Raw genomic sequence first — 26,197 nt, 5'->3', positions numbered from 1 at the left:
ATAATTAAGTGTTACTGACATCAGCCTGAGAGTATTGTAATGCAATTAGGTTACGGAAGAAGTCAATAGGCACTATCATTATTGCAGCGGGGGGGGGGGGGGGGGGGCATCATAAATTTACAGTTTGTTTGGTTGCTCGAAGTGATTATAAAGGGATTAGCTGATTTTGATGTATAACTATGGTAAAAATCTTTGTTATTACAAGGAATCGAGAACATAAATGAACTCAAATCTACTGAATGAGTTCTTATCAATGAATGTGTTTCTTGAAATATAGTGAAGCTTTACTATATTTTGGCATAGTTTTTGAGGTTCGCTCATGATGGGTACAAAATGTGTTGGCATGGAAGTTGTGAAGGCAAAGGGTAATGGATGGGAGGGGTATGGACTGGAAAGTTGACATTGAGGTTATAAAGGGCTATGGTGTGAATACAGGGGCATGAGATATCCTGGAGGGTAGGTTTGCATGAAAAGTGAAGAACCACGGCTGTGGATAGAGGGGCATAAGCTCCTCTATCCACAGTTATAGCAATTGTTATAGCACAGTTATAGCAATTGTTATAGCACAGAAGGAAGCCATTTGGTCCAACATGTTTACATGTTGGACCAAATGGCTTCCTTCTGTGCTATAACAATTCTACAAGTCTTACAGTTTAGCAAGAAGGTTTTGAGAAGATACAAGCATTGGGTAGGAGGGATGCGGTGGCATGAATTACAATGGATGGGCCGAGGCTAGGAGAGAAGTCTTGGGCCCCGTTGCTTTCCTTGTTCCCAAGTCCCATAAAGCAACCCTCCTTTTAACTTTCACAGTCTTTGTCTTGCACCTTTGTAATGTACTTTGGATCCTATAGAATACAATAATGCAGTATAGAAGGAATCATTTAGTCCATTAAGTATGCATCAGTTCCTTTCAAGTAAAAATCAGTATGTCCTCCTTTCTGCCTTCTCCAACTTATTATTTACCTATATTTTTTCTCCAGGTATATTTTCAATTTTCTTGTGAACACAAATGTGAATCTGTATCCAGTACAATATTAGGTTGGTTGTGCATTCCAAATTCCAATCCCTTTTTGTGTAAAACTTTTTCTGTGGGCTGTCTCCAATTTTATTGCCAATCAACTTCTGAAAATAAATCTGAGCCATCTGCTTATTGATTCGTCAGCCATTTGAAACAGTTTCTATTTATTCTATCAACGCTTTACGATTTTATACATTTTAATCAAATCCCCTCGGGCTTTTTTGAGTCTAATCTCAGCCCGTTTGTAATTCCTTATTCCAGGTCAATTTCTTGTAAAATCTCTACAAAGCCTTCACAATCATTCTAATGCCCAGAAATTAAAACCACAGTCATTGCAAGGTCTAACTGTGTTATATCAGTTCAACAAAAATTCTTTGCTTTTGAACTCTAGGCCATTGGAAACATGAGTTTCAATGTGCTATATTTCACAACCATGGTTTTGATAGACAATTGCACACTATTTGGTTGTTCATATCATGTAAACAGTTCCACTTCTTTGAATATGGCCTTCCACCAAAATAGTTTTTCAGGGGTTTTTCTTAAGATTTTTTCAAGTGCTACCTTTTGATTTCCCAGGGCTACTTTTACTAGGTGTTTGCAGCCACGTAGTAACAATACCTTCATATATGCTGTATTTGGACTCATACAGAAGCAGAATTGAAGAATTTGTCAATTATCCTCAATTAAAGCTAATGTAAAGCTGAAGCACAAAACAAAAACATTAACTTACTAGATATCACAACATTTAAATGGGCATGAGGCAAGAAGCATAAATTAATGGAAGTTTTTTCAAAATGTCTATCAAAGAAGCCAACATGCTAAGTACACCTTCCACAGACAATTGAGGTCACAGTGAATGCATTTCCATTGCAAATAGACAGAGATGGAGTATTGTAACCAAGGCATTACTACAGCTCTTCGCAGATTCCGTTCCTCTCATGTTTGGGATGGCCTTGCTTTGATTGGTCACGCTGTGATGGAGGGCTGCTGCTCAGGTTGGAAATTTTCCCAAATCCACATATCCAATTCAGGGGCGAAATTTTGGCCCCATCCTAGTAACTTGAGCAGAATTAACATGAGAAGTCTCTGCTTTAGAAAGAGAAGCCATTGCCAGCAGGCTGACAGCAACTTAAAACCCTCAGTAAAGGTAAATATAATTAATAATGTGCGTACAGCATAAAAAGATCAAAAAATTAAAAATAAAAGCCAACATAGCCTCAATTATGTGCCAAAAAGTCACTGAATAATTTAAACTTCTCTCTTCTGACTGAATTTCTGTATTTTGAGTTGTGTTTCTGTTTGTTTTGAAAGCCATGGCCTCATACATGACATACAAAAGTAAATTACGACAATGGGGCTACAGTGGAACATGAATCAGTCATATATCAAGTAGCAGCTATACTCAAGAAACCTGCAAGATTCTGAGGGGGCTTGACAAGGGTAGATGTTGACAAGATATTTTAACTAGTGAGGGAATCTCGAACTAACAGACATTGTTACATAACAAGGGGACACACATTTAAAACCAAGATGCCAAGGAATTTCTCCTCTGAGGGTGGTGAATGTCTAGAGCTCTCTACTCCAGAGAGTTGTGGAAGCTAGGTCATTGAAAGTATTTAAAGAAGTGGTAGACAGATTACTGAAATAGTGTGGAATCTAGGGCTATGATAAACTGGCACAAAAGAGGAGTTGAGGCCTGGGGCAGATCAGCCATATCATACTGAATGGCAGGACAGGCTTCAGGGGTTGAATGGCCTACTCTAGCTACTGTTTCTTATGTTCAATATTACATTTGTTGAGGAAGAAGTAAACAGAAATACACAAGTAAAATTGGAATACTTACTGTTATGGATTTACATATTTTGAAAAGAGTATAATACACATTGAAAAATTACGCAAAATTCATCTTGGTGGATGGGGATGTTCTTCCAGAAGTCAAGTAGTAACTCACTTTAGTCTGGCCGAACTCCCATTGATCAAGTTAAACCAGTAGATGAGGGGCAGATACGAATGGAATCTCCCAAGCTCAAAATCCTTGCTTAGGTAGCAATTCCTGAGCTTCTGAGCAAATACTGGAAAGTCATGTTCCAACACTTTATCCTGAAATGCAAAGATGACAAATTCATGGTGATGTCCAGCACTTGCAGCGATTTAGTGATAATCGTGCTGCCCTAATTGGCAGAAATACTGGCACAGCAGACAGCTCAATTCAACATTAACAGAGATGCTGTTTTGCAATAAGTTTGGAAAGGGTTGGAGCATGGGAGTGTTTGTTTTGTTTTTGTTTTCATCTGTGCAGACTTCTAAGTTGCACGCACGGCAGCTAAACGTCAATGCTGTGACTGTAGCATGGCCCTGTAGCAACTAGGGACCAAGGAAGCTGCTTATGGCTTTTGGGGCTCAATTATCTTAGCCACAGATAACTGAGCAGATGTTCCTCAGGATTACTATTACTATCACTGAATCCCTCATTATTGCATACTATCCTAGATTTACTGTTGACCAGAAACTAAACTGGACTAGCCATATAACATCAAAATCAAAACTGGGAATTCTGTGGTGGGTAACTCACCTCTTGACTGCCCAAAGCCTGTCCATAATTCAGGAGTGTGATGGAATACTCACCACTAGCTTGGATGAGTGCAGCTCCAAAGGAAGTTTGATGCTACCCAGGAAAAGGCAGCCCATATGACTGACACCCTAACTAACACCTTCAACATTCATTATCTCCACCACTGTGCTCAATGGTAGCAGTGTGTGCCATCTACAAGATACAATGCAAAATCACCAAGGACCCTGCAACAGCATTTTCCAAACACGCAACCTCTACAACCTAGAAGGATAAGAACAGATGCATGGGAACAACACCACTTCAAAGTTTCCCTCCAAGGCACATACCATCCTGATCTGGAAATATGACTCCATTCCTTCAGTGTTGTTGGGTCAAAAATCCAGGAACTTCTTCCCTAAGAGACATCAATACCACATAGACTTTTTTGTATTCACTTGTAGAACATGGGCATTGCTGGCTGGCCAGCATTTATTGTCCATCCCTAGTCACCTTTGAACTAATTGGCTTGCTAAGCCATTTCAGAGGACAATTGAGAGTCAACCACATCTGGATGTGGAGTCACATGCTTTCCAGGCCAGGTGAGGATGACAGATTTCCTTCCTTGAAAGACATTAATGAACTAGATGGATGTGTTTTTCCAACAATCTGCAATGATTTCATTTGAAACCATGTCCCTAAAACATAACCTTGAGCCTCTGGATTACTGGGCCTAGTGATATTATCACTGTACCATTATCTCCCTACCGTTTAAAGCAGAGCTCCATTTTTTTTGGAAGAGGCTGGCGTTTATGCTGGTTTCTTACCCAAATTCATCTCCTTCAATTCATCCAAAATGGGGGTTCAGGTATGCCACCATAGCATCTCTCTAAATGCCCTTCTCACCTCAAAATGCGCCACAAGAAAGGCCTTAACATTCCAGCGACCTTAAGTTTTTAAAATGCTGACTATACTTTAAAACTAAAATAGTACAATAACTGCTATAAATATATTGATAATATTTTCCAGTACCAATCCTTCACCCCCATTCCTCCCACCACTCTATACCTGGTGTTTGCATAAAGTCCCTGAAAAACCACATCAAATTAAATCTGATCACTCAGCAAATAGCAGTGATAATGGGGCACAGGAAGATGTACTGTACTTGGATTTACATTAGACATTTGATAAGGTTATTGCAGAATGGTGCTCATGATGTAGGATGTAGCATATTGGCATGGAAACAAAATTGGCTGGTTAATTGTGAACTGGGGATAGGCATAAATGGGCACTTGTCAGGTTGGCAAGATATTACTGATTTCGTGCCACAGGAAACAGTGTTGGCACCTCAACTATAAAATATTTATAAATATAAAATGTAAATATATATACACATGTATAAATATATACACACATTATATCATCAATTTATTTATGACTCAGATTATGAAACAAAAGACTTGGTGTTGAATTTGCTGATAACAAAAGGTAACTAGGAAATTAGTTTGTGATGTGGACATAAGGAGGTGATAAAAAGGTATAGATAGTTACGCGAGTTGGCAAAGACGTGGCAAATGTAGAAATAATGTGAGACAATATGAAATTGTCCACTTTGGCAGGAGGAATAAAGCATATTATTTAAATGGTGGGAGATTATAGAGGTCTGAGATGCAGATGGACCTAGTGATCTCTTGCATGATTTGCAAAAAGTTAGCATAATGAAAGTACAGCAAGAGATTAGGAAAACTAATTGAATGTTATAATTGATCACAAAGGGAATTTAAAACAAAAATAGGGATATTATTCTTCAATTATATGGGGCACTATTGAAGGACTGTGCACTGTGCTGGTTACCCTATTTAAGGAAGGATGTAAATACATTTAAGGCAATTTAGCGAAGGTTCACCATCTGGAAGCAATGAGGGATGGGGGATCTCTCATGAAGAAAGTTTGGACACACTAGGCTTGTATCCACTGGAGTTTAGAAGAGTAGGAGGTGACTTTACTGAAACATAAGCCGTCAGGTGTTGACAGGGTAGATTTAAAAAAATTCTTTCCTCTTATATAGGAGAATGAGGGGCCACTATTTAAAAACCAGGGTTCACCAATTTGAAATAGACATTAGGCATTTTTTTTCTGCTATAGGCTTTTTAGTCTTTGGAATTCTCTTCCTGAAAATGTGGTGGAAGCAGGGACCTTGAATATTTTTAAGATAAAGATGGATAAATACTTAAATGAAAATAGAAATTGCTGAAGAAACTCAGAATATGCAGTGAGTGAAACAGTGTTAATGTTCTGTGCCCAGTGACCCTTCTTCAGAACTGACAGGATCAAGGAAAATGTGATATTTATCTTGATGACAGGGCTGTGAGCAAAGGGGTGAATTGATTGATGGAGACAGAGCCCAGAGACAGGTGGGAAAGTTAGGCAGACAAAGGCATTGCTGATAGCAACCAAGGAAGAAGAAAAGCTAGACAGGTGAAAATAGGGACAATGAGAGGGTTAAAATGGGTTAGCTGTGCTGAAAGGGCGTGGGGTGTGGCGATGGGTAAAGGACATAAGAGATGTTCAGGCTCTAAAATTATTGAACTCAGTTTTGGGTCCTGAAGGCTGCGAAGTCACTTGGCAGAAAATGAGATACTGTGCCTCCAGCTTGCACTGAGCCTTGCTGGAGCATTGCAGCTGGCCTGTCTTGGATTTTTCTTAAGGAACCTTTATTTCAAATTTCTAGCATCCCCAGTTGTTTGTTTTGTGGATAGATTCTTGTTAAGGAAAGGGATGAACGGTAGGTGGGAATGTGGACTTGAGATTACAATCAGTTCAGTCATGATCTTACTGAATAGCAGAGCAGCCATGAGGGGATGAATGGTGTACATTTGCTCCCAATTCATATTATTTAAATTATATGTTGACAGCTTAATGCTTTCCATAGTCTTATTCAGAATGCAAGAGCTCTTACACTGTTCCAATGAAGTTCAATGGAAGTTTAAAAAATAGAAACTCATCTTTCAGCCTTCCAAAGTCCACACTGAGTTCAACAATTTCATTGCTCCTGTTTCTCAGACCACAGCAATTGATGATTTTGCTGTTGCCATACACATCTTCTATAGAGCCATCAAACCATTCATCATGTGTTACTTTATTGATCCCATCACCTGTTTACTTTGCTTTGCCTCATCATCCCTTTTGTCATGTTAAACCTCTATTTTCCATCTTAACACAGGTCTTGCCATTTTGTTTTCTTTACCCCCATTCTGAACCTTTCCCATGTTCGTACCTACGTGAAACCTGTAACCACTCTTAAGCACTGTCAACTGTGATAAGATGGTTAACAAGCTGAAACAATAACTGTTTTCTTTTCCACAAATGCTAACTAACCTGCTGAGCACTTCTGCACTTTTTGTTTTAATTATGTGTATATCTCTTGTACATATCTGTGGAATAATTAGGGTGAATGGAAACTTCCATGCGTTGCAACTGTATTGAATTCTGAATGGAGAGGGATAATGGGAACTGCAGATGCTGGAGAATCCGAGATAACAAAGTGTGGAGCTGAATGAACACAGCAGGCCAAGCAGCATCTTAGAAGCACAAAAGATGCTGCTTGGTCTGCTGTGTTCATCCAGCTCCACACTTTGTTATATTGAATTCTGAATGACTAGTTTGTGGCCTCATGCTTTATTCAGTGTTTTGGAGCCGGCTGAAGCTGCTCGAGGTTCAGAACCAACTGAAATAATCGCCCACTGAATAGTGCAATATCCAATTGCTCAGAAATGTTAAATGTCCTCGAGAATGATTTGCGCAGTTGACAGAAATACAAAGAAGTCTGAGTTCAGAGTTCCAGATTACAATATGCATGTAAGAGTATAAGCTTGCCACAGCAATTCCGATTCCTTAGATGGCTGGATAGTTAGTGTGAATTAGATTGTTGCCACAAGCACAGGGGTTAATTCCCATTGTGGCTGGATTGGCTTCGGAATCTGACGCCTTGTTCTATCCATGTTGGAGACTGTGGTGCTGTGGATCAGATCAGCCTTTGGGCAGAGGACTCAAGAAGGCGAATGTTGTAAGGAGAATGAAATTAACTGACCAACTCTTTCAAGGAGCTAACACAGGAAAAATAGACTCAATGGCCTCCTACTGTGATATTATTATTGAACCTTTCCTCAATATGAACAGCATGCATTTTATGCTCAGGCCTAATAAAGTCCTCATTATGCAGTCATCTTACTGACAGGAAGAACAAAAGGAAGAAGGAAAAGGGATGCATTTATACTAGGAACTTTCATACATTCACAATGTCCCTCAACAGTTCATAGCCAATGATAGACCAACAGGAGGCTGGAAGAATACAGCATGCCAGGCAGCATCTGGAGGAAAGAAGTAGTCAACAAATCGGGTATTACCCTTCTTCAGCCTCCCGTTTGTCTACCTTGGATTCCAACATCTGCAGTTTTTTTTTGTCTATATTCAATGATGGTTCTCTGTATAGTCACTTTTTAAATGTAGGATTTGTGATTGCAAACTCCTGTAAACAGCAAAGGGATAAAGACCAGGAAATCTATTTTAGTGGTGCTTATATAAATGTTGGCTAGGACACTGGATATTATAAGAGACCTCTTAATCCTTTAAATTTCAGAACAGGCAGAGTCAATGCTTTATCTGACCATGATAGTATGCCATGGGTTATGTACCTTTAGAAATAATTGACAAGTGCAGAAATAAGGAACAAAGCTGATTTGAGTGTTTTACAAAACTTCATCTATAATCACCTCTGTGGTTCGCAAACTTTCCCAGTTAGATTGTGGAACTTGCTGTCACATGGACTAACTGAGACAGATAAAGATGAAATTAGATATACACATAAGACAGAAAAGAATAGAAGGTTGTACTGATGAGATAGGGTGACCATACAGTTAGTACAGGGTCTTAGGGCTAGGAAAGAACTACTTGTCTTGGGTTTTGCACTGTATACAATTTTAGCTTCTTTATTGTAGAAAGAGTACAAAAACCCTTACAAAATGTGTAAGAAAGATTTACAATAATGTTATTGGGCCTTAGAGTCTATAATTATCAAGAAAGACTGACCAGATTGGAGCTCTCTTCTCGAGAAAGACTTTGGGTTTATTTTGATAGACCTTCAAGTTTATGAAAGCGTTTGTTAGGGAAGTAGATGTTTTCAGTAATGAGACAGACCAAAAGAGTCCATAAAAATCAATATTTCCCAAACCTTTCCCCAATATTACACCACTTTCAATACTTGAAAATTGACATGCTTCCCACAGTAAGACCCTGTGAGTTCATGGTGGGGATACAGGGAGGGAGATAGAATTGACAGTAGGGTGCTGAGTTGAGACCAGTGAGAGTGGCGATAAGGGAGACATATAAGTGTGAAGTACAGAGCTATGAGAACTGGGGAGGAGGGCAGCGAGAGAATTGAGAGCAGATGTCTGTTGGAGCAGGAGCACACCTGTTGTAACTTGGATGGAAATTTATAATGGCTATCACTACATCAGAGCTCATGGACAACAAAATTTATAACATGGTGTAGAGCTGGATGAACACAGCAGGCCAAGTGGCATCTTAGGAGTAGGAAATCCCCCTCGTCCTCACGTACCACCTCACCAACCTCCAGATCCAACACATCTGACCCCACCACCAAAGACATATTTTCCTCCCCACCCTCGTCTGTTTTCCGGAGAGACCAATCTCTCTGTGATTCACTTGTCCGCTCCACACTCCCCTCCAGCCCCACTAACCTGGCACTTTTCCCTGCAACCACAGGACGTGCTACACCTGTCCCCACACCTCCTCCCTCACCACCATCCCAGGCCCCAAGAAGACTTTCCACATCAAGCAGATGTTCACCTGCACATCTGCTAATGTGGTGTACTGCATCCGCTGTTCCCATTGTGGCCTTCTCTACACCGGGGAAACCAAGCGGAAGCTTGGGGACCACTTTGCAGAACACCTACACTCGGTTCGCAATAAACCTCCCAGTCGCGAACCATTTCAACGCCCCCTCCCATTCCTCAGACGACATGCCCATCCTGGGCGTCTTGCAGTGCCACAACGATGCCACCCGAAGGTTGCAGGAACAGCAACTCATATTCCGCTTGAGAACCCTGCAGCCCAATGGTATCAATGTGGATTTCACAAGCTTCAAAATCTCCCCTCCTCCTACCGCATCCCAAAACCAGCCCAGCTCGTCCCCGCCACCCTCACCTGTTCTTCCTTTCACCTATCCCCTCCTCCCACTTCTACCTACTAACCTCATCCCGCCTCCTTGGCCTGCCCGTCCTCCCTGGGCTGACCTATCTCCTCCCTACCTCCCCACCTACACTCACCTTTAATGGCTTCATCCCCACCTCTTTGACTTGTCTGTCTCCTCTCCACCAACCTCCATTCTATCCATCTTCGATCCACCTCCCCCTCTCTCCCTATTTATTTCAGAACCCTCTTCCCTTCCCCCATTTCTGAAGAAGGGTCTAGGCCCGAAATGTAGCTTTCCTGCTCCTAAGATGCTGCTTGGCCTGCTGTGTTCATCCAGCTCTACACCTTGTTAGCTTGGATTCTCCAGCATCTGCAGTTCCTATTATCTCTGGGCAAAATTTATGTCCCACCTATTCCCATTTTGGGAAATACTATCGCAGGATAGCCACAAATAAATCAGATAAGAAATTCAAGCAAAACTTCTCAACGGCAATGAGAGATGGACAATAAATCTGGCCCAGCCAGTGATTACCTATCAGGAGTGTGGAGGATGCTGAGTTCAGTATCACAGGGAGTAGCTGAGGTGAATAGTATAGATGGTTTAAAGGGAAGCTCGATAAATACTAAGGAGACAGGAATAATAAGATGTACTGATAGGTCAAGACAAAATAGAGTGGGAGCAGATTAAATAGGAAGTGGAGCAACAAGCAACAAAGTTGGTTTGAGCTTTTTACAGAACTTTACTCTTTGCCACTTCTGCGCTTTGCAAACTTAAGTTGGTCATTTCACTGAACCATGACAAATTTGAATTACCCTTGGAAAAGCAAGCAGGCCACCTGCTCCTGCACTGTGCATTGCAGCCTGTTGTCTACAGCTGATCTTTGAAACAAATTAATACTTTCTGCAAAATACAGTGTTTTAGGTTAAAATAACACTAGGGGGTAGCGACAGTCACTGATGACGGTAACGTGCACTCAACTCCTACACAAAGCCTTTCTGTGTCTGACTCAGAGTTTCTCAGTACGACAGACCGCAATGTTATAGAAAGTGAGACACGAATGGAAACTCATCCTTAGAACAAAACAAGAGTCACGAACATCAGGTTCACCACAATGACGGGCCGAGGGTTTAAATTCCAACAATTCCAACTTTTTCTACCCTATCACAATCATTGCTTTTTAACTTACCATGTCTTCCATTCAACCTCAGACCTCCTGCTGTCTAACCCTTCAATCTGTTGCTCAGTAGAAGTCTGACAGTACAGTGAGATATCTAACAAATGTACTCATGCAACCGTGTAGGTCATACAGTCATACAGCATGGAAACAGACCCTTTAGCCCAACTCATCTGCGCCGACCAGACATCCCAATCTGATCTAGCCCTATTTGCCAGCATTTGGCTCATATCCTGCTAAACTCCTCCTATTCATATATCTGTAATGGTGTGAGTTTGTTGGTGTAATGGTGAGTTTACTGTTTGATATTGCATCCTTACACCAGCATATTCCCTTCATCACATCATCAGAATTTTGATTATGATCCAGAGGTAAACTGCTTATATTCATAACAGTCAATTTTCAATTAATTTACTCTGACCATTCAGAAAGGTACAGGCCCAAGAATTTTGGTTGTAATACTTCAATTTTTGGGCTGTTCAGAGCAGTTACAGTGAGTAAAACGGAGCTGTGCAGTTAGTTGCCAAAATTTCAACTCAGAGTTACTTGCTGGAACTATCAATATTGTTCATTACCTGTTCCGAACACACTGGGGTGCATGTTAATCAAGATCTATGGGAGCGATCAGATTGTTTTAAAAGGTTCTCTCTTCTTCCAGAAGCTAAGGGGGAGTTTTGCTAGCTGAAGACTGCAGACCTGTAACCACTACAATAAAAAACCTCAATACTATTTGCAGCAATGCAGGTGGCCGCAGTCTGGACTACTAAATATGGTAGCAGTGGCAATTACCAGAGGGTGCAAATTTAAAATAACTTGTAAAATAAGTAGAAAAAGCTGGACAGGTTTTTTACTTTACTTAATGTGTTGTAATCTGGATTGCATTACCTGAAAGAACAGTAGAAGTAGACTCAATAATAACTTTCAAAAGGGAATTGGATACATGCTCAAAATAAATATTTGGTGGGCTCAATTATATATTAACTGGAAAACATCTTCAAAGTGTTGGCACTGACACAATGAGCCAAAAAGCCTTGTGTGGGGGAGGCAATGGTATAGTGGTACTATTGCCAAACTATTAATCCAGTGGCTCAGGTAATGTTCTGGGTTCACATCCTGCCATGGCAGATTGGTAGTTCCTAGTAGTATAGAAGTCGAATGTTTTTGGAAATAAGAGACATGCCATAGAGCTTTTCATCTTGCACTCATCAGGACAGATATAAGAATGCCAAATTTCAATGGGAGCAAAAATTTGTGTTGGATGAGGGAAGGGTAGTGATTGACTGTCAAGTTGACTCTGATTGGCTCAGGTGTTGTCATGGAAACTGTACTAGGGAATTATTATCTTTTGCTCATGCAATATAAATTGTTGCCCATCCCTAATTAAACATTTTTGCACTTGTCATATTGAGCATGAGATGAAAAGCTTTGACAGAATGACTCTTTCCCCACTAATGAGTAACAAAAGTAACTGCCACTGCCTATAGTAAATAACCTTTTTAGTTTAACATACTAAGTATACAGAGAATGAGCAGTCTAATTCTATGGAATAACAGAATTTGTAAGTAGTGATTGTCAGAACATGGTCAAATTGGGAGCCCCATATAATAACTGCTTTGGTTTCCAACAGCAGGAAAGGAATTCATCTCCATTGACATTCAGTTTATGTATGATGCCAGTAACCTTATCCTGCAAATGAGCACTCACAACTCAAAAACCTGTCATAGCACTTTTATCACTTAACAATCCACTATACCAGTCCTGATGATTTCAAACTATTCAGCAGGATGGTTAAATGGTAATGAGGATTATCACCTGCAGTTATGGGCAATAATTCCAGTTCAGCATCCGTAGACAGAACTGGCAACACAGATAATGAGGCCCATGGGTTTACAGGATAAGTGATGTCAGTCATTAGAACTGGAAAATATGGTGGAACTTTGCAGTCCGACCTAGCAACAGGTATCTTCCTAAAAATTGCAGGATCTTAGGTGGTGATACATAATGTTTCTATGACACTTCTGAAACTGAGGTGGACAATGAAGAAGCATATCAAAGAAAACTTTGTGTACATTAACATCACGAGGAGGTTGCACAGGAAGAGTTGGAGGTGTAGCAAGAGAACCAACATCATGCAGCCTGAGTATAAAGCAGCAGCTTAATGCTGATTGGTTTCATCTTTGAAAAGTTGTGAAGAAGAGACAAAACATTTTTCCTTCATTGTGGATCACTCCCACACACACCTCATTAAGATGTATATTTTTCAAAGGCATTTGCACCTTGTCTCTTTAATGGAAATCTCATACTTTGAAATTCCAACAACACAGTCTACCAAATTTAAAAGATCCAGAAAATGCTCTGCAGATGTCTACAGTCAGTCAATTCTTACTTTCCAGTAACAATCATTTCCAACATTAATTATCATTATTTTTTACTGCCAAAAAATCTGTTTCTTCTCCCTCTGTGATTTTGGCTGAGTGATAAATATTGTTTAAGGGCTGGGAATAGCTCTCCTGGCATTGTATAATATAGTGCAACGGGGCCTTTCATATCTACCTGAGAGGAGAGAACAGGCTTTGTATTAAAAAAATTAGCACCACTCCCTCAGTAAATACTGTAGATTCAGCTTATACCTTGGTGTATAGGTCTTGTAGTGGGACTTGGCATCTAATTTCAAAGGCAAAGCTACTATTAACATAGCAAGTTAACTGCCACAATTATGCAAGACAGTGACATTTGTTAACGATGATGTTCTGAGACAGAATATTTCAGTATGATGACCCAGTGATAATTAAGAGATGTCCAAGTCAGGATCGTGTGTAACTTACAGATGAGGCTGTCCCAGTGTCACTGTTCTTACCAGTCTTGGTGATAGAGGTTTTAAGGTTTTAATTCCAGTATGCAGAGCTGGGCTGAGAAATGGCAGATGGAGTTCAACCTGGATAAATGAGAAGTGATGCATTTTAGAAGGTCGAACTTAAATGCTGAATATAGGGTTAAAGGCAAGATTCTCGGCAGTGTGGAGGAACAGTGGGATCTTGGTGTTCAAGTACATAGCTCACTCAAAGTTGCCACCCAAGTGGATAAGGTTGTTAAGAAAGCATATGGTGTTTTGGCTTTCATTAACAGGGGTGATCGAGTTTAAGAGCCGCGAGGTTTTGCTGCAGCTCTACAAAACCCTGGTGAGACCACACTTGGAATGTTGTGTCCAGTTCTGGTTGCCCTATTATAGAAAAGATGTGGAGGCTTTGGAGAGGGTGCAAAGGATGTTTACCAGGATGCTGCCTGGACTGGAGGGCTTGTCTTATGAGGAGAGGTTGACTGAGCTTGGACTTTTCTCTTCTCTCTGGAGAGAGGGAGGAAGAGAGGTGACCTGATCGAGGTGTACAAGGTAATGAGAAGCATGGATAGAGTCGATAGCCAGAGACTTTTCCCCAGGGCAGGATTGACTGCCACGAGGGGTCATAGTTTTAAGGTGTTAGAAGGAAGGTATAGAGGAGATGTCAGAGGGAAGTTCTTCACCCAGAGAGTTGTGAGCGCATGGAATACTTTGCCAGTGGTAGTCGTGGAAGCAGAGTCATTAGTGACATTTAAGCGACTGCTGGACATGCACATGGACAGCAGTGAATTGAGTGGAATGTAGGTTAGGTTATTTTATTTTTGGATTAGGATTATTCCACAGCACAACATTGTGGGCTGAAGGGCCTGTACTGTGCTGTACTTTTCTATGTTCTAATTACACTTTAAAAATTCACTCTCTCTACCACTGTGCAGTGGTAGCAGGGTGTATCTTCTAGAAGACACACTTCAACAAATCACTAAAGCTCCTTCAACTGCACCTTCCAAACCTGTAACCCCTACCAGCTAGAAGGATAAGAACAACAGGCACAAGAGAACATTACTGTTCCTCCTGTGTTGCTGGGTCAAGAGCCTGGAATTCTATTTCTGACTGCACTGTGGGTATACTGCACCATTTGGACTGCAGCAACTCAAGAAGGCAACACACCACTACCTTCTTAATTAGGGATGAGCAATAAATGCAGGCCTAGCCAGTGACGCCTGTGTCTTGTGGAAATAACTGGAAAAACGAAAGATGCCACAAGAAAAAAAAATGGGTGAGTCATTGCAGTATATCCTGTAAATTTATTTATGGTAGCCATAGTGATGGACAAGACCATTGAAAGGAGGCATCAATCAGATAAATTACTGTACCTTGTATGGCATCAAGGAGCTGAAGTTATGTCTGGTATGAGTTGTTTCATGAGCAAGACTAACTGTCATTTTAAAAATTTGCTTACGGATATGGTTGTCACTGACCAGGCTAGTATTTTTTTTGTCCATTCTTAATTAAGAGTCTGTCACAATTGCTAATGGTCTGGAGTTAAAAGTAGGCTAGATCAGAGAAGGATGACAGATATCGTCCGCTCAGGGCATTAGTGAACCAGATGAGATTATACAAATACTGACACCAGTTATATGTTTGTCACTAGGCTAATGTTTAACTCTAGATTTAAAACAATATAGAATTCAAATTTCACATTTACCATGGTGGGATTCACACACTTTTTCCAGAACATCAGTCAAATGTCAGTGCCTCCTCTCGATGGAGTATGTAAATGCTATTATCTCACTCCGGACATTGGAATAAAGGGAAGGTCACTGATATCACACATAAGGTGTTTGGGCCAGCAGGAACTCTTACAGTGATGTTATGGGTCTCTGATACTCATAAGCATGTTCCTTTGTGTCAGATAGACTGCAGTCATTGGAAAGTCTTCTTTTTGGATTCCAATGAACTCAATTGTTCTAGGGCTTGTCTGGTTTCATATTAGTCAAAGACTGCACGATATCAAATAAAGGTCTATCTTGTGTTCTTGCTTTCATATCTGGGTCAAAGGTGTGAACAGGGTCTACAGCTATCAATTCTAGCATTGGGGATAAGCACAATATGGAAGAACTTGCATGTATAGATATTTTATAATCAACCTGTTCAGCGATGTTACTACACAGTGCTGAAACAGCTGGACATGAACCCAAGTCTTCCGACTCAGAGATATGGACACCACCACTGCATCATAGATGCACCAAGAGCAAAATCTTGAACTTATATCATATATTTGATGACTGAGGATGCCCCAAAGCACTTTAAAAGCAATTAATTCTTAAATGTAACCACTGATGAAAACATGGCTGCCAATGTTAATACGGCAAGATACAGACTAAAGATCCTGTCTTAGTGATCAGAGATAATGGGAACTGCAGATGCTGGAGAATCCAAGATAATAAAATGTGAGGCTGGATGAACACAGCAGGCCCAGCAGCATCTCAGGAGCACAAAAGCTGACGTTTCGGGCCCAGACCCTTCATCAGAGCTCTCTAATGGCAACATTGCTCCAAATCTTAGTCTTGAATATGAAAATTTTCTTATGTAAGCAAAACCTGTTTGTACTTTTCTGCTGATATCATCTTTCAGGCCCTCCAATTAGCTGTGCAGCCTCCTGCTTTTATGTCCTCAAATATTCAAAAGTGGGTGCAACACAAAAGTGTTGTCTATGGCTCAGTGGGTACCTCATTTAAGTCTGCACTCCAAGGCTCATAAATTTAATACTCCTGTCAGGGGCTTGATCTCAAAATCTAAGTTGATGCTCCAAGTGCCGTTTGTTTGTCAGTGCTTTCTTGTAGATATGTTAAACCAATGTCATCTCTGCCCTCTCAGGTTATGGTCAAAAATCACGCAACACCAGATTATAGTCCAACAGATTTACTTGAAGCCACAAGCTTTTGGAGTCTTGCTCCTTCTGCAGGTGTCAGAGAGAGAGGTGGCGTCAGACACCTGTTAGACTACAACTTGGTGTTGTGTGGTTTTTGACCTTGTCCACCTTAGTCCAACACTGGCATCTCCACATCTCTTATGAAGAAAATCCTCTTCATTATTTCAGAGACATGTTCACTCCAGTGTGTTGGTCAATATTTATCTCTCAACCAACATCAGAAAAACACACCAACTGGGCATCACACTATTGTTTACTGATCTTTGCTGTGTGCAAATTAGACCCACAATTTTGATAATGCATAACTAACTATGCTTTTTCTTCTTTATTGCTTTCTTGCCTGTGGTTGTTTGCACTATTATCCTTTACAAGGGGAGAACACCTGAATCAGGTAATGCTATGTCTTTTCCTAGGTTTTGGCATCTTTCCTGAGCATTATGCTTGGGGGTGTGGGCTATCTTTGAGAAACCTCATATTTGAGGCTAAACTAGAGCTCTAGTGGCAGTATGATTTGAGACATTGTGTAGTACTCAAGAAGTGATTAATGGATGATGAAAGGTTCCTTTCATCTAAGTAATCTCACAAAGTGATTTCTCTCTATCAAAGTAACAAGAACTGATGACCAGCAGTTCTACTGTTTTAAACTCAGCCTACATATAGAATTATAGTCACCCTGGACAAAGCAACTGGTTAAATAAAGTTTGGCTTACATTAATTAAGAATAATGCTATTCAGAAACTCAAGACATCCTAAAGTGCATTACACACACTTTGTTTTTCAGGCACAAGCTGTTCCAGTACAATTGCAACACTGGCATCTACTCTGCAACATGGAAAATTGACCAGGTACGAAATGTCCTCTGAAAACATGACAAATTCAATCTGGCCAACTACTACACATCAATTTACTCTCTATCATCATCTAAGTGAAGATAGGTATCATTGACAGTGCTTAATGTGGCAATTACTCAATAATAACCTGTGCTCTGACACCCAGTTTGGATTGTGCTAGCCTGACTCAGTTCCTCACCTCATTACAGTTTCTCCAAAACATGGTGAAATCAACTAAACTCAAAAGTCAACATGAGGGTATGGTCCTTGTCATCAAGGAAGTATTTGACCAAGTGTGGCATCCAGGAGCCCTGGCAAAACTGGAATCAATGGGAATCAGGGGAGAAACCCTTCACTAGCTGGAATCTTAGGTAGCACAAAGGAAGATAATTGTGTGCTGGAGGTCAACTATCTCAGCCACAGACATTATGCAGGAGCTCTACAGGACAGTAAGCCAGGCCTAACCATCTTTTGCTGCTTCATCAATGACCTACCCTCTCTCCTTAGAGCGTTGGGGATAGTTGCTGATGATTGCACAATGTTGAGCATTAGTCATATCTCCTCAAATGCTGAAGCAGTCTGTATACACATGCAACAAGAACTGGATAACACTCAGCCTTGAGTTGATAAGTGATAAGTAACAATTGTGTCCCAAAAGTGCCAGGCGATGATAACTTTCACAAAAGAGAATCTACCATCAACCCTTGACATTCAATGGCATTTCCATCATGGGATACTCCACAATCAACTTTGGAATTACATTGGACCAGAAACTGGCTGGAACAATGACATAAATAATGTGGCAACAAGAGCAGATTAAAGGCTGGGACTTCTGTGACAAGTAACTCACCTTCTGACTTCCAAATCCTGTTCACTACCTACAAGGTACAAGCAGGAGTGAGATGGAATACTCAGCAGATGACTCTATGATTACAGCTCCAACAACTTCAATAAGTTCAATACCATTCAGGACAAAGCAACTGGCTTCACTGACATCACATCTAACATGTTCAACATTCGCACTCTCCACCACCATTACACAGTGGCAGCCAAGGGTGCAATCTAAAAGATGCACTGCAGCAACTCACTAAGAGTTCTTTCACAGCACCTTCCAAGCCTGCGACCTATATAATCTAAAAGAACTAGGGCGGCAGATACATGGGAACATTACCACCTGCGAGTTCCTCCCTAACCACACATTGTCCTGATATGGAAATACAACACTATATCCTACTTCACTGTTGGTGGATCAAAATCCTACTCCTTCCCTAACAGGATGGGGCAATGTCCCTACAGCGTATACACTGCAGTGGTTTGATAAGGCAGCTCACCACCACCTTTACATAGGCAATAAGAAATGAGCAGAAAATGCTGGTCTTGCCAGTAACACCCAAATCCTGTGAATGGATAAATGAAAAGTATTTTTGAGCTGTTATCATTGTTTCAAGTTCGCAGCCAAGTTGCATAAAGCAAGGTTACACAAGCATCAATCTGAAAATGATTTGAAAACATTCACTTAAAGATAAAAATTATCCAGGAAAACTCCCCTGCTCTTCTTTGCATGATCCCTGTGTCCACTTAGGAGTGCAACATAACCTTTACCCAAAATCTGGCACCTCTGACAGTGCATCACACATTCAGTACTAATCTGAAGCATCAGCCTATATCTTACACTTGATCTCCTGGATTGGCATTCAAATCCAAGGGCATTCTTCCTCAGAGATGAGGGAATACCAGCATATGTACCACAACTGACACCTGCGTTTGCTGCAAGCATATGCACAGAAGTCTTGCTTCTTCCTAAATTTTACAGGAAATTTACAATTTTGCTTAAATTACACCAGTAATAGACTAATTTGTAGTTAGGGACAGAGAGAGGTGTAGAGTACATAGCTGACTGCTCAAATAAAATGACCAGAAAAAAGTCAACTCTTTAAACATTAGATGTCAAGTAGTTTAACCTTAGCATTTCAAACAGAACTGTTGCTTTCCTCTTGCTGTACTCTAAATATGCACAATGTGCTAATATATACAAAACCTACTATTTAACAGTGGCAGGCAGATGCAGTGATTGAAAGTATCAGCCCCAAAACGTACTTATTTCTGAGCAAGATTATAACTAGAATTTTTGTGTTATATATAACTGATAGCAAATTGTCCCAGATTTCAGATCATGATTTTAAAAGGGGAGAGGACAGTCAGTACACTTGAGTCTTTACACCGAAGTTCTGAGAAGCAAAGACAGAAAGAAGCCCTAAAATAGGTATTTAAGTTATGAAAGTTTTTAGTAGACTAGGCACAGGTGGTCCATTTCCACATGAGGAAGAACAAAACTATGGGCCATGAGCAACCAGAAATCCAACTGAACATTCTGGAGAAATGGTAAGTGTATATCACAGGAAACAGTCGAGGCATACATCATGGATGCAGATAATGCAGACATTCTAACAGAACATTCACACTGGTAAGGACCTTCTCATTTCATTATTCTACCCTAGGATGTAGGCATCACCAGGATTTGCTGCCTCATACCTAAATGTCCTTGAGCCATTTCAGAAGGTAGATAAGAAACAACCAATTTGCAGCATTCCTTCTAACTTATTTTTCTTTTACACAGACCTCCAAGGTCTGAGCATGGCAGTGACTTCCAGAACCAGAAGTCAATGCTGTGATCCACGTCGTTATCACTGATTGCCATTTGTGGAATGTTGAAGCAGCTGGACATGTGTGTTGATTTACAGCTTAGAGAGAACGCTGCCACATTGCTGTGGGTTCAGTGTCATATACAGGTCAGACCACTAAGGCTGGCAAATTTCGTCCCCTAAGAGAGCAAACCAGTTCTTATAAGAAGTAACAGTGGTTGTCACATTCACAATGACTGAGATTAGCTTTCAATTCCATATTTGTGAATTGAACATAAATTTCTCCAAGTGCATGGTGGGATTTGAATCAGTGTCTCCAAAGCATTAGCCTGGGCCTAGGATTACTAAGAAAAGTATAAGCAAATTCAAGTCAATAATATGAAAGGAGATATCTTTGAACAGTGGCCACCAGGTAAGATGCAAGATTTGTTTAGGGAATATAGAATACAGAATACAGCCTACTACAAAAAGCACGTTATAACTATCCTACCATCTGCCCTGATTAGGCCAGATGCCCTGCTGTCTATAGTTTATTTGTTTATGCAATATGGGCATCACTGGCTAAGCCAGCATTTATTGGCCAGCCTTAATTACAGATAATCATTTTAATTTCAGTGGTGGGAGAATTAGTAATCACATGTAAAAGGTGGGTTGCTTAGGAAAGGTCAGCATGAATAGCTAAAGGTGAAGTTATGTCTAAACTTCTGGAGTAGTTTTGAAGAGGTAACAGAAAGGCTGCCCCATGTCCCAGCCCCCCACCCCACACACCAGGCCTTGTTACCACATAGCTTGCCACTCCACACTCCCCATTGTTAGTCACTAACAGTCTCCATTAATAACTATTCACCCTCCCAGCCTGATCGTTAGCAACTCCTTTGTCTGTCCAACTGTCTTTCTCTCTCTTTGGGCTCTATTCTATTGTTTACTCCCTACTCCACCCACCTCCCTATTCTCTGCATATAAACTGACGTTTTCCCAGCCACCATCAGTTCTGAGGAAGGGTCACTGGATCCGAAACGTTAACTCTGTTTCTTCTCCACAGAAGCTGCCAGACCTGTTGATCTTTTCCAGCAACTTTGTTTTTGTTCCTGATTTACAGCATCTGCAGTTCTTTTAGTTTTTTTTAAACAAAAAGGCTTGATATGAGTAATACTGTTGATGTGGTATACATGGATATCCAGATGATGTTTAATACAATGCCACACAAAAGATCTACAAAGTTATAGGTCATGAGATAAAAATGACTATAGCAATGAGGATACAAAATTGGCTGGATGATAGAAAACAGAGATTGGTGGTCAATGGATAATTTTTGGGCTGCCATACATTTTGTAGTGAAGTTCCCTGGGGTCAGTGATAGATCTTTTCTTTTCCTGATATGTATTAATGCTGTTCATCCTGGTGTTATGGGAACTATTTAAAGTTTGCAGAGACAAATTGGAAGGATTGTGAACTGTGAGGAGGATATGTGGAACCCCAAAAGGATACTGACACTGGCATTTACCTGACAATGTAGAAAACTGCCCATGTCTGTCCTGTACACAAAAAGCAGAACAAATCCAATGACTGCCCTATCATCATCAGAAAAGAGATGGAAGGTGGCATCAACAGTGCTATCAAGCAGCACCTGCTCAGGAGTAAGCTGCTCGGTGACACCCAGTTTGGGTTCTGCCTGGGCTACTCAGCTCCTGACCTCAGTAGAGCCTTGGTTCAAACATGGGCACAAATGCCTTATTCCAGAGGTGAGGTTAGAGTGCCAGCACTTGACATAAAGGCTGCATTCGACCAAGTTTGTTATCAAAGAGACCTAGCAAAACTGAAAGCAATGGGAATCAGGGGACAAACTCTCCACTGGTTAGAGTCATACCTGGCATAAAGGAAGATGGCTGTGGTGTTTGGAGGTCAATCATCTCAGCTCCAGGAGTTCCTCAGGGTACTGTCCTAGGTCCTACCAACTTCAGCTGCTTCTTCAATAATCTTCCCTCCTGTAGTGGCTGTAATGAGGTCAGCCAGGTGAATCTGATAGAATATAAATTCCCAGATTGGGGCTGTTAATCTGGTCAATTCAGGGACCCCTGGATGATAGATATAAAGAGTGTCAGAGATTCTGTTTACTCTGAGAACTGGCTCTGAGGAAGCTGGATCAGTGTCAAGGACTTTTCATGTGTAAATAAACAGCAACTTGGTGATGGGATGCCAGCCTCTGTTGCATTAAAGCCACCATGTCAGAAGCAGAGTTGGAGATATCTGACCCAGTACTAAAAAGCCCCAGGAGGAGCTACAAAAAAAACACACATACATGTCCTTGGACTTGGGTGTGGGATGTAGTGACTGTAACATGGTCAGCCAGGTGGATCTTGTAGAATATGAGTTCCCTGATTAGGGCTGTTAATCTGGTCCATTCAGGGAGCTCTAGCCAACAGATATAAACAGGAGTGTCAGAAGTTCTGTTCATTCTGAGACCTGAATTAGCATGAAGGACTTTTCACATGTGAATAAAGGGTGACTTGGTGATGGGATACTGATTTTTTTAAAATTCATTTTATGGGATATGCATGTCACTGGCCAGCCGGCATTTAATGCCCATCCTTAGTTGCCCTTGAGAAGATGGTAGAGAGCTGCCTCTTAAACTGCTGCAGCCCTTGCTGTTGGTTAACCCACAATGCCATTAGGAAGGGAAGTTCAGGTTTTTGACCCATAGTGAAGGAACAGCAATATATTTTGAAGTCAGGATAGTGAGTGGCTTGAAAAAGAACGTGATGGTGCTGATGTTCCCATATATTTGCTGCCCTTGTCCTTCTAGATGGAAGTGGTCATGGGTTTGGAAGGTGCTATCTGAGGAGCTTCAGTGAATTACTGCAGTGTATCTTGCAGATTGTACACACTGCTGCTACTGAGTGTCAGTGGTGGAGGGAGTGGATGCTCATGGATGTAGTGCCAATCAAGCGGGCTGCTTTGTCCTGGATGGTGTTGAGCTAGGCGACACTCATCCAGGCAAGTGGGGAGTATTCCATCACACTCATAAGATATGCATTGTAGATGGTGGATAGGCTTTGGGGAGTCAGGAGGTGAGTTACTCACCACAGTATTCCTAGCCTCTGACCTACTCATGTGGCCACTGCATTTATGTGTTAAGTCCAGCTGAGTGGAGTTATTTCACCACAGAAATGGGGAGGTTTGATGATGATTGCACAATATCCAGCATCATTCGCAAATCCTCAAATACTTAAGCAATCCATGTTCAAATGCAACATGATTTGGACAATATCCAGGCTTGGGGTGGCAAATATCAAGTAACATCTGCATCAAATAAATATCAGGCAGCGATCACCTCCCATTTGAATTAATCTAATCACCACTCCTTGACACCAATTGTGTTACTATGACAGAATCCCCCACTATCAACAGCCTGGGGGGGGTTACCATTGACCAGAAACTCAACTGGAGATGCCATTTTAAATACAGTGGCTACAAGAGTGGGTCACAGGCTGGGAATACTGTGGGGATAGAAAGTGACTCATCTCTTGACACTTCAAAGCCTGTGCATTGTCTAAGATGCAAGTCATGACTGAGATGGAATACTCCATACTTCCTGAATGAGTGCAGCACCAATAACACTCAAGAAGTTTGACACCACACAGAACAAAGTAGCCCACTTGTTTGACATCACATCCATAAACATCCACTCCTTCCACCATTGATGCTCCGTGGCAGCAGTATCTTTGATCTATAAGATGCACTTCAAAAATTCACTAAAGATCCTTAGACAAGACCTTCTAAATCCAAGACCATTTCAATCTAGCAGGTCAATGGCCGAAGATACGTAGGAACACTACCACTGCAAATTTCCCTCGAAGCCACTCACCATTGTGTCTTGGAGCTTAATCCTTCCCTTCACTGTCGCTCTGTCAAAATCCTGAAATTCCTTCCCTAAGGGCATTGTACAGCACATGTACTGCAGCGGTTCAAGAAGGCAGCTCACTCTCACTTCTCAAGGACGAATACAGACAGGCAATTATTACAGAGATAGTAGGAACTGTTGATGCTGGAGAATCTGATATGACATGGTTATAGAGCTGGATGAACACAGCAGGCCAAGCAGCATCAGAGGAGGAGGAAAGCTGACTTTTCAGCAACCCTGATGTCCCATGCATGAATATAAAAAGAACTCAGCTGCAGTACTGTGATTAGAGATAATGGGAACTGCAGATGCTGGAGAATCCAAGATAACAAAGTGTGGGGCTGGATGAACACAGCAGGCCAAGCAGCATCTCAGGAGCACAAAAGCTGACGTTTCGGGCCTAGACCCTTCATCAGAGAGGGGGATGGGGAGAGGGTTCTGAAGTAAATAGGGAGAGAGGGGGAGGCAGACCGAGGAGAGTTGCAGTGGGAGAGAGATTCCCTGAGGCTGGTCCGGAGGGTGGAGGGTAACTTCTTCAGGTTAGGCATCACTGGAAGAGGCTTTGCAGTGAGGTTAAAATTGTGATAATTTATTTCAGAACCGTCTCCCCATCCCCCTCTCTGATGAAGGGTCTAGGCCCGAAACGTCAGCTGCATATTGTGTACAGTTTTGGTCACCACATTATAGCAAGGATGGAAATACAGAGAAAAGGTAAAAGTGATTTACAAGAATGGTTCCAGAGATGAGAAATTTCAGTTAAGAAGATAGACCGGACAAGTTGGGACTGTTTTCCTTGGACAGAAGAAGGGTAAAAGGAGATTTGAAGAAGGTTTTCAAAGTCCCATGGGAACAGGACAGGCTAGACAGGGAGAAATTGTTCCTGCTCACAAAAGGATCAATAAAAAGGGCACAGATTTATGTTGATTTGCAAATGAAGCAAATGCAAATTGGGAGAAGTCTTTTTCATACAAGTAGTTAGGATCTGGAATGCACTGCTTGGAAATGAGGTGGTGGCATGTTCAACTGAAGCATTCAAGACAGCACTGAATGATTATTTGGATAGAAGTAATACACAATGGTATGAGGAAAAGCAGAAGAGTGTCAGTAGGTAATGACACTCATTTGAAGAGCCAGTACACATGATGGATTTAATGGCCCCTCTCTGCAATGCAACACTTCCGTGATTCTGTGAACTGCCCTGGAGAAGATGGTGTGGAGCTGGCTTCTTTAATCACTGTCAGTCCTTAAAGGAAGTCTGAGTGAAGGCAGCTTTAGTGGTTGGATGGGAGGTAACAATTGTGAAGTAAGGTGCCCTTTCTGTCATACCTTCTGAAGCTGTAACTTTATCAACATTTATGACAGAGTAACAACAGTAACCTGAGGGATCCAATCCAAATTTTTGACCTTGGGAAAATAACAACAATATCTTGCATTTGTATAGCAACTTTAATATTGTGAAATTAACGTTTGAACAGAAGGAAGTAGTGATGGGAACAGTTTATGGAGAGAATTCCAAGGTTTAGGGCCTAGACAACTGAAAGCATTGTCACTCATGGTTGAGTGGTTATAAGTAGGGATGCCCAAGAGGCTAGAATAGTAGGAGCACCGAGACTGCAGAAATTGAGGAGATTACAGAGACAAGGGAGGACATGGAATTGTTAAAAAATAATAGTGGACATTTTAAAAATCAGCAACCCTACCATGTTTTAAGTGATTAAGGAAAACAGCAGGTACAGAATGAGACTAGCACACTTTTATATTAAAATAGCACCTACTTGATTTTAAAATTCGACTGCTTTGTGTTTTTTTTTCTTTCTTAGTAACAGGTTGGGGAATTTATGATGCTTCCTGTAGAGACAGGTTTTGCTCTAATTCCAGGCTGAATGTGTGAAGCATCTTCCACACTCAATGTTCCAAGTCTGCAGGTGCTGTTGTATGAAAGCCAATATCACTGGCAGCATCTCAATCAATCTGCTTACAGAAATCTGCTGCCAAGAAGTAGCTAGCTGTAATTTAGCAGCCACGTAAATCTCTGTATAAGTATGTTATATATTCCCTTAAACGAATGCAGAGGACATTCAGTTGTGAGATTTGAACAGTTC

The 26,197-nt window shown here is 41.1% G+C and overlaps 1 protein-coding gene across 5 annotated transcripts in view; it reads right to left on the bottom strand.

Annotated features, from left to right (window-relative positions):
- The window catches only part of LOC125446988 (ankyrin repeat and fibronectin type-III domain-containing protein 1-like), a 111,264-nt gene that overhangs the window by 71,965 nt on the left and 13,102 nt on the right, over positions 1-26,197 (bottom strand). The window contains exons 2-3 of one of the 5 annotated variants that reach the window (XM_059640499.1): positions 22,062-22,213; positions 2,970-3,118 (exon numbers count right to left, since the gene is read on the bottom strand). The gene's annotated coding sequence lies outside the window, so the exon portion shown is untranslated. Of the gene's footprint in view, positions 1-2,861; positions 3,119-13,779; positions 13,890-22,061; positions 22,214-26,197 lie in introns of all 5 variants that reach the window. The other 4 variants (XM_048521060.2, XM_048521059.2, XM_048521058.2 and 1 more) reach the window with 4 other exon arrangements.

This window comes from Stegostoma tigrinum, chromosome 38 (genome assembly GCF_030684315.1).
Source record: "Stegostoma tigrinum isolate sSteTig4 chromosome 38, sSteTig4.hap1, whole genome shotgun sequence".
NCBI classification, from domain to species: Eukaryota; Metazoa; Chordata; class Chondrichthyes; order Orectolobiformes; family Stegostomatidae; genus Stegostoma; species Stegostoma tigrinum.
The sequence above is the reverse complement of the archived record's forward strand: the minus strand, read 5'-3'. Positions and strand labels throughout refer to the sequence as shown.